This window comes from Gastrolobium bilobum, unplaced genomic scaffold, assembly GCF_033153095.1.
Source record: "Gastrolobium bilobum isolate Gb01-03AN ecotype WA unplaced genomic scaffold, APGP_CSIRO_Gbil_v1 utg2833, whole genome shotgun sequence".
Classification (NCBI taxonomy): Eukaryota; Viridiplantae; Streptophyta; class Magnoliopsida; order Fabales; family Fabaceae; genus Gastrolobium; species Gastrolobium bilobum.
In genome coordinates this window covers 385,058-395,277 of record NW_026899149.1, presented here as the reverse complement: position 1 = coordinate 395,277, position 10,220 = coordinate 385,058, and the positions used below count along the sequence as shown (strand labels likewise).

Sequence of the window (10,220 nt, the reverse complement as noted above, 5' to 3'; positions counted from 1 at the left end):
GTATTTAACTCTATAAGTGAAAACAATTGACCAAAAAAACCCAATTCCTTTTATATACTATATGTACAAACAGCAACATCAACGACTAGGCATATCTCCCACTACAATTTTCAAGACCGAAATCATGAAAAATTTACAGAATAAATATGTAGTATGTATTCTACTCCCAACAAATTTGTATCTCAGTGATTTTTATTTTTTTTATAATACAAGCTATCCCTGAAATACACCATTCAAAATTAACATCCCATCTGGTTATGTTCACCTACAATGACAGACCACTACAAAGAGGATCAAGCAATCATTTTGCAGTAAATTAAAACAGCTTAATTTCTTTGCTTGCCAAGAATGAAATTCTGTAACATGAGACAGTAACAAAAAGTTAGATGCTTCCAAGTAGTGAGACTAACCACAGAGATGCCAAATTGAACTCTCAGCTTCAAGTCATTCACCAATGATAGATAAGAAGGCAGCACATCAAGGGTTGGTAGAGATTGTAGTGAGAACTTTATAGACCAATTATAGTAAAACTTGAGAAACTTTAGTTGTATTCCGTTGAGAAAAAGCATCACGCTTAAGAAGAAGTGCATAAAGAATCTCATTCCAAGAATCAGGAACACCAGGTAGGCACCAATGGCTACAGTCTTGCCGCTGCATAGAGGCTGTGCCCTTGCCTGGCCCAAGATAGTAAATAGATGCATGGCCATCTTTTCTGCCTAATGACATTTGGGTGATATTTAGCAAGTCCAAATTCAAAACTTGTGATTTACTCCTGTGTTCTGACAAGACATCAAAGACAGTTCTGAAATGGATGTCGGATACTGCTGGCAAGGAGCCTAAATCAGGTAGTGTTTCCAAGTGACAACCGCCACCAGAATTCCAGTTACCACCCCTGCAACATCCACCAAATGTGTTATGACTCATTCATATCTTCTACTACATGCTAGCAAGTATTAGTCATTACAGGCATAAAGAAAGTTATTGTTAAAGAAATATTATAAAACCACTTATGTATCTTCTTCATCTAATGGTTTAAACTTTTGGTGGAGTTGACTCATGACATGTATCAATCCTTGCCGCCTCCATTCTTCTAATAAGAAGTTAAATTTCAACTCTATAATTAGGTCAGTGCATTGTTTATATTGCAAACCTAGTCCCAAAAGGCTTTTACGTAATGGCGCACATTAGAGATAAAACATAAAATTATTCATGTGTTTTCTCCTATTAGCTTAAGCTTTTGGGAAAATTGGTTTATGACATTTATTAAAAAAAGGTTTTAACAGTTTGATCGAAAAAGGAACCAGCAAGAAATTAATGGGAAGGAACAAAACCAGATAGGCTAGACATGGAACCAAACCACAAAAAATATGGAGAAGAAATAACAGACAAATACTCTACACACATTTATATTCCGTTTAAAATTTAGTTTTCCTTAGGATTAAACAAGTTGATGCCAGTCAACACTTGTATAATTAGATGAAATTGGGTAGGAAAACTGAAGTCAGTAAGAATAAGGAAAAACATTACTCATTATGCAGCTGATGTGGTTGGAAAACAAATATGAAATTTTGTAGAGAAAAATTTTGCTCATTATCTCAAGCAGCTCCATTTAAAAGCTACTGGTTTTGTCTCCTTCCAACCCATTGCATTCCATGAGCTATTTATACTCAGATCTTGATTGTTTTCTCATCCCCACCCCACAAACAACTTTTCAACGACTACTTTGATAACTTGAAACTAAATATCTAGATCCTCTACGTTGCCAAGGATGATAATATACTATTTTAAAGAAACATAACATTAGCAGTTACAGAAGACAAACGCATATGCATCTCCTAAGAGGCATAGAGTTATGTGCCCTTGAGTCTTAAAGTTCATGCCAGATTTAAAAAACAAATTACAGTCCAAAAACAAAAATGTTTGCCAAAAGAGGATGTAGTGAAAGGAAACATACTGTAAAAAGCCATGTTATTAGAGAAAATTAGAAAATTAAAAGACAAATTTTGAGCAAATAAAGATACAAGTGTAAGTTTGTTTGAAAGTTTAGGCAAACCTGAAATGCACAGGAGCATAAGTTCGGAAAAGGACATAAGTTTTGTTCATGTTTACTTCATTTGCAATCCAATCAATTACAGTCTCCACTGATTTTCTGAATGCATCTTCAATTGTCATATTCATCTTCACTTCCTCCCCTATTTGGAAGTAACATCCCCTATGTAACAAAATGAGGCCAAGATAAATGTCACATTATTACAACTTCAACAATGATCGCTTAATCACATAAGGAGTAAAAATATCGTTGCAAACTATCAACAAAGTAATATACGCACAAGCTTTTTTATTAAGAATAACACTCCAGCCCATCGGAATAACAGATGAAAAAATCCTTACATTTTGACAGTCTTCTCATAATTCCACCAATGTCCAGCATTAAGAACAAGCACATCTGCATCTCTCCACTTACGAGAAGTCCAGTCCATATGATCCACTCTCAAAGTCATTTTTACCTCTTTAGGTGCTCCAAAAGGATGCCGTCCCTGCACTACTAGAAATGGTGATCTGTGATATTCAATGGTGCAGTTGAAATCTTCAAATTTGAATGCCAAGAAGCCTGTGTGCTTGGTAATTGGGCTCCCATTAACTTCATAGACAGAACTCTTATTTGTAATGGCAGAAGAGAGCATACAAAGGAGTGATTCCCATTGGTTCCTTCCAATTGAATCGCCAACAAAAACTAGTCGCTTATCCCGTAGCTTTTCCAACATCATCCTTGCGTCAAATCTGTTACATGAGTAAAGCCCCACATTATATTACATTCCAAGAACCGAGCTAAAAGAACTTAATATAATATTGTATCCACAAGCAAAATGCTCCATAAGAAACAAGTCGAAAGCAGATAATTGCAGGACAGGAGAATAATATAAACAAAAAATGGAACAAGATACCAGTTAAGAGCGGGAAATACCAAATCAGCTTATCCCAAAATCAGAAATGATTTCTTTTGTTCTTTTTGAGAATAAAATAAAAATAAAAAAAATAGACACCCTAAGTAGTGTTGAGCTTGAGCAATAAGCCAGAGTTAATGGATAGGCAAGTAATGACAATTGACAAGTGAAATTGGCAATGGCTGACAATGACAATATAGGTATCATCCCTAGAAGGAAACCAATTGGGTAAACGTTCTTCTTCGTTTATAATAGCTGACAAAAGTCAAATCCTAATTTACTAGCCAACACCCTTTTTTTTCGCATTCAACAAATCAAAAAAGGAAAATAACAAGAAACCTTACTTCGTACCCATTCATAAGAAGGACCCAACAGCTGATCAAAAGTTACAAGGAAAAGGGTAGCTCATCAAAATAAATTGATTTCGGGGCATATATAAAAACACACGGAAGCACATGAACGGTGATCCTATAAGAAATCAACTATGAGGACAAAATTCTTAAATCGTTTTGTGTTCAGAGAAATAACATAAACACAGATAGCCAAAAAAAGAAAGAAAGCTTTTGTCTTCATTTTTTTAGCACTATCTTCTACCAACCAGAATCAAAATCTAATACTAAATTCCAAAACAACAAAATCAAGACAAAAAGACAAAAAAAAGGGGATTGGTTGGAACCTTGGCAAGTTGCAATCTTTGGGCTGCCATCGCCACTTTGTATAGAATGTATCAGGCCTACCATTCTCAGAACAGCGAAAACCTTGATCCAAGAAGGAACAATTTGCGGAATTATAAAGGGGATAAGTCTCATCCCAAACCCAATTCCCATCAAAAACATCACAGTTATCACCATCTTGACTTAGAAACTGAACTGGGCCATTCCCAGTGAAAGAGAAAGGGGAAGCGGAAGAAGAAGAAGAAGAAGATGAAAAAGGGAAGCGAGAGCGGCACCATGAGAGCGTAACAACCCTCTGTAATCAAGGTAGAAGAAGCAACCAATGAAGAGAACAGTGACCAAGAAGAAGCCAACTATGCCCAAAGAAGGCTCAAGAGGGTTAAAGCGCTTAAATTTCTTGAAAAAATCAAAGTGGGTCATGGTATCGCCCGAGCCCTGTGGTGCTTCTTCGCTCTTGCTCATCTCATTCGTTTCCTTCTTAGAAACAAAAAAAACATTCAGTCATTCATTCACTCATTCATTCGTTGATGCTCCACTCAACTCAACTCAACAAGTACAACAACGCGAACGTTTAAAAGATGTGGGGTTGTGAAATGTCAACAAAAGAGAAGAGAGTTTGAAGGAGGTGGGGTCCAGGACCTAAAAAATTGGCATTAATGGCAGAAAAGCATAGTTTTTTTTTTTTTTTTAATGGTTATTCTGGGTTATTGCAGGCGGAAAACAAGAAAATGAAATGCTTAAGAATTTTGAGAAAGAAAATAAATGGAGGGCGCAGAGCAGTGAGATATATAGAAAGTGAGGTAAGGGTGGCAAAGTTAATGAGAAAAAAGAAAGTGATGGGAACGTTTTAAGGTGGTGTGGGTTTGGCCTTTGGGAAAGAAAGTGAATGACGAATGCTTACTGGTGATATGGTGGATAGCCACCAATGGGTGAGGTTAGAGTTTAAAGCGTTGTGGATTTGTATAATCCCTATTATTTTGGGGCATGGGCGGCAATTTTTATTTGTTTAGCATAATTATGGGGATTATGGAGGGAATGGAATATTATCCCCTTGGACGTGCAAGCAAGTGAGCAATCCACTACCTCTTCTTCTAATTTCAAAATTGTTCCCTTTATAAAAAAGAATTAAAAAAAAAAAATAATCACATTGGTACCTAAAAATAAGTACTTCAAAGTCCAAAATAGGTTGCACTAATCTTGAGACCCTTGGGAGGGCCTCCCACGTCTATCCCATTAAAATCCTTGTGGAGATATCTTGTTAAACACTAAAATGTTTAGCTTATAAACATTAATGAGTTTGGTTATTTTAAGAAAAATTAAAAGAAACATATTTTTGTTTTTTTGGTAATTAAAAGAAGGGAAAATTATTTGTCCTTTTAAATGATATAATTTTGTATCATTTTAGATCTAACCATTGATTTTGGTTAATCAATGGTTATAATTTATTGTGAATTTATTGCGAATTACTAATTAATTAATAAGTTTGACCCAATAAATTATAATTGTTGATTGATATAAATCAACGGTTAGGATCTTAAAAGAAACATATTTAATTATGAGGAATAGTATACTTACAACCTTTTTTTTTTTTTTTTTTTTTGATAACACTTACAACCTTTTTTTGTTTACAACTTTTTATAATCATATTTTAATCATTAATTTCCGTCAATCAACGCTTATTATTTTCTCAAATTAAATTCATTAATTAATTATTAATTCGCAATAAATGATAACCATTGATTGGCGGAAATCAACGGTTAAGATATGGTTATAAAAGGTTGTAAACAAAAATAGGTTGTAAGTATAACATTTCTATTTAATTATAAAAAGTTACACGTGGATTATTTAATTAAATAAAGGAAAAAATTAAGGGTGTTTGTGATCTGAATGAGATGATTTAAAGCAAAAATCATCTAATTTAATTCATTCGGTTTGATCATCTAATCATCTATTCGATTTGATTATTTTTCAAATCTGATCCAATCTTATCAGAATTTTAGATTGAATCGGTTTTCGATTTTTAGAAGAAAAAAAACTAAAATTTTAGTCATATAAATCACTAGTTAATAGTTATATCAAAATAAAGTCATACAAAGTTACAAACCACTAAAAAATTCAAATCTTCAAAGTTCAAACTAAAACAAATCTTAAAACTTATGAAGAGTTAAAATAGAGTAATAAATAATAATAAAAACTAAAACAAGGTAATTTGCTATACCTCCAAGATTCCAAGTCTACAAAATAATAAAATTCCAAAAGTTCATTATCTTTCTCTTCCATACTCAAGGTAGTTTAAAAAATAACATTGGACCGGTTTGGATTAGATCGATTTTCATCAACCAAACCGAAAATCGATTCAATCAAATTAAAATATGCGGGGTTTTTTTTTTAGTTTTAGGTTAACTCGGTTATCGATTTTTTGATTCGGTCATCTCGATTTGAATCAGTTTTGGAGCAGTTGATGAACACCCCTAATATTTATCATTTTAAATGATACACCTTCATATTATTTTAAGTGTTTTGATGCATATTTGATAATTTTTTACATTCTCTCTTCTTCACAAAAAATTTGTTTTATCGTCTTCTACTTTTACGTAAGAGAGAATATAAAAAATCATCAAATATGTATCAAAATACGTTCATTTTACTTAAAATGACTCGAAGCTGTGTGTTTTAAAATAATATTAAGTTTTCCCTTAAATAAATGGAGAAAGTGTTTACATGAGATATATCATTTTGAGGTTTAGAATAGAAAATAAAGGGTAGCTTTTCTATTTTAACATGTATTTTACTAAAATATCCTTTATTTTTTATTCTAAATCGCAAAAAGATGTCGTTTTAGAATTATAAGTTATAACTTTATCTCATGTGACCTTAAAAACGTTAATTCCTAAATAAATATACAAAAAGATATTTCTGCAGTCACTGCAAATAAGTTATTTGTATTCACTTCCAGAATGACGTCATTTCAAGATTAAAAAATTATGATTATAAAAATTATTCTTGAAATAAATTAAAATTGTAAAGACATTTTGATTTTCATCTTAAAATAGAGTTCAATACAAATAACTTATCCGCAGTAATTATAGAAAAAATAAACTCATAAATATATTAAAAACTTTGAAATAAAAAATGTTTTTTTTTTCCATTAGGTAACCTGTAGGCTCCCGTTATGATAGGTCAAACAAAGAACACCAATCCGACCAGTATAATAAAGCCAGCTAATCAAACAAGCCCAATAGGCTTTGGAATTTTGTAAAAGACTAGATTGTACAAAGGAACGAAAACTTGTAGGCTTTTTGATCAAAATGTTAAAAAATAAATAAACGGTTGATTAATGCAGATAAGTTATTTGTATTGAGCTCAAAATGATATCGTTTTGGGACTGAAATCAAGGTATGTTTATAATTTTAATTTATTTCAGCGTTATAATAATCTTTATAATTATGATTTTTTAATATTTCAATACTAAAACGATGTCATTTTGGAAGTAAATACAGATAACTTATCTGCAATAATTGTAGAAATATTTTTCTGCAAAATAAATTAAAGAGTAAACACCTTTTTTGGTCCCTGGCAATATCTACGAAATCATTTTTAGTCCCTGGCAATAAAAAAAGACCAAATTGGTCCCTAAAATTATGAAAAAAGGGTCACGTTAGTCCTTATGTCAACTCCTCCGTCACTAACGTGGCCCTTTTTACATACTGTTAGGGACCAATTTGGTCTTTTTTTATTGCCAGGAACTAAAAAGGATTTCGTAGATATTGCCAGAGACAAAAAAAAAAAAGGTGTTTACTCTAAAATAAAAAACTATTTATCGAAATACGAAAGCATGGAAACTAGTTATCAAACTATAGAATGAGTCCAATCATGACAGTGTGATCAAGTCTACCAATAGTCGAAAATATTTTCGGTATATCAAATGTATTAAATACTCGGTATATTTTAATTAAATATAAAAAAATAACATATTTATATTACCCCTATATTTATAATTATTTCCTTGAAATAAAGAAAACTCTATTTTCGAAGTACCGAAAATATGCTTCCCTCGTAATTGTTAAAGTGTTGTCACGTGTTAAAATTCTGACCAAACATCTTAATTTTCGTTCTTTCCTCCTGATATTCTGACCCCGTCCTCTGGCTCTCACGTGTAAATTTCCACTTTCTTGTTCATATGTAAATTTTGTATTTTTTTTTTATCTCTCTTCACATGTGAATAGGGTCTTACATATTTAATGCTTGAAAGAAGAGAGACAAGTATAAATTTTCATATGAAATGATTCACTTCTCTCTCTTTTTTCACAATAAGTAAATATTAAATAACATCACAAATAATAATTAATAATTAATAAATAAAATCATAAATGATACAATTATTATTAATTTATAAATTAACATTAAATTAAGTTAAATAATAAGTAATACAATAAATAATCTCGTATTTGCTTTTATTAGCCATAAATGTTCTATTATTAATTTGAAATTATATTTATAATTTCAATTACATATTAATCTCGTATTTGCTTTAACTTGTATCTAGTGTATTCGAATCATTAATTTAAACTTGAATTTAATTTATTTTAATGAAACAGGTTTCTATATTTTAATAAATTCACGCATTAAAAAAATTCTAACAAAACAATAAAATGCTGATTAAATCCAAATCAATTTACATTGGACTAGATGGGATCAAATTGATTGTTTGAAACAAAACAATTAGATATATTATAAGAGATCTGATTAAATTAGATGAGTCGGTTTTTTTTTTTGGGGGGCTCAAAACTGATATAATCATATGCATGAATACTTTTAAAAGCGAAGACTCAATTTGTTATATAAAGATGAATTTAATATAATAAAAGCACGGTATAAGTTGTGTCGATAAAATTTATAAATAAAAAAAAAAGTTTTAAGCGCAAAGATCCCATTCAATTTTCTTCATTTGATAAATATATTATGAGTTTTAATTTTTCCAATTAACACAATTAAATTATGAATATATGATTCACACAACCAACTATTCAATATATGCAATAAATAATAATTCGTGGACATAAGATTTGTATGCTGTTGCAGTCACGAGAAGTTCAAACTTCAAAACTCAATAGTAACCAAAAAATATGGAATCTGGAAATGAAGGCTCCAAAGACAAAAAGCACACCCTTTATCTTCAATATTTCTAATTTCCAATCAAAACTCATCCACATCCGCGTAACGATGTGACATGAAAATGAAATAACTAGAAAATACATTATTTTCCCATCGGAGACCCCATAAGAGGAAATTAATTACATTGAATTTTCACATAATGTGCTGATTATGAAAGTTGGCCATTAAGGACTCGTTCTAATTAATAGACCCCAGAATCTTCAATTTTCTCAATTATTTTATTTCCCCTAGGAAAGTTTCTTGTACATCCATGGTTTAATTTTCTTTGTCATTTGATTAAGATTTTTATCACTTAAGCATGGAGGAAAAATGTGGTTAGATAGCACAACGGGTAGGGTAGGAAGTAGTTTTAATTATGATTCTATCTTTTTCAATGAATCGCGCATCTCTATTTAAATTAGGTCATGTATTATTTGTAGATCCTCTTTCATATCATTGCAGATTAAACTAGTTTGTTAAAATATTGAGTAATCCACCTTCAACTTTTAGCCGATGAACAATATACAAGACAACTTACAGGTAGAACCCTTTCAGGTTATTATAAAAATAAATATCATTCTCATACATCACATTTACATTTGTCAACTAGCTCAATTGAAACTAAACGTGATATTAACGTGAGAACTTTATATTTTATCAAATCATGTTTCCACCTCCCTTATTTGCTTGCTCCTCCAAATATACCCCAAAAAATTAAAAAGAATATAAATTAAAGTAAGGATTGATTGTACGTATCTATTATAATTATGTGACACTAGAATTATATTGTTGCCTTTCTCTATAGTGGACCCCAAGAGGAATTCATTGAAATTTTTGTTTCTTTTTCTCCCGAATTAATGGATTGATTTCACGTTTCACTTGATATGCTGATTGACTCCATCATAATTATCCACCCCTTCATTTTAATAATCAACGTTGCATAGGACCTTCTAGTATATCTTTAGCAAATTAAGATGCAGGTCAAATTACGGCATTTAAATCTATTCATATGGTCTCTGTCATTATGACATCATTTATACCTGTTATCAGGGTGCAGACGAAAACAGTGATCCTGTAGAAGCGGTCGAATAGGATATTTTAAAAGTAGTTTATGATCAAAATTTTATTCAAAAAAACTTTGGAGAAAAGTAAAATTTCCCAAAACTAGTTAGAACCTAAACTTGCAGTTAGATCAACAGGCAGGCCGGGATAAATTTATTCACCCTTTCAATTCATGGTTGTCACTTGTCAATTACTTGGAACAGTGGAACACCCAAATCCAAAATAAGTAATGCATTTTGATAATCTAAGAAGTTTAAATTTATAGAGAAGAAACTCAAAAATGTTAAAAATACTAAATGAATGCCACATAAAACTGGTAAGTGGTAGCACAAACGTTCCTGTATTACCTTTTGCTTAATTTGTAAATTGATCATACGGAGAGAAT

General features: G+C 31.2%; 1 pseudogene; it reads right to left on the bottom strand.

Annotated features, from left to right (window-relative positions):
- Nucleotides 1-4,338, bottom strand: LOC133287725 (protein trichome birefringence-like 10; annotated as a pseudogene).
- Between the last annotated feature and the right edge of the window lie 5,882 nt (nucleotides 4,339-10,220).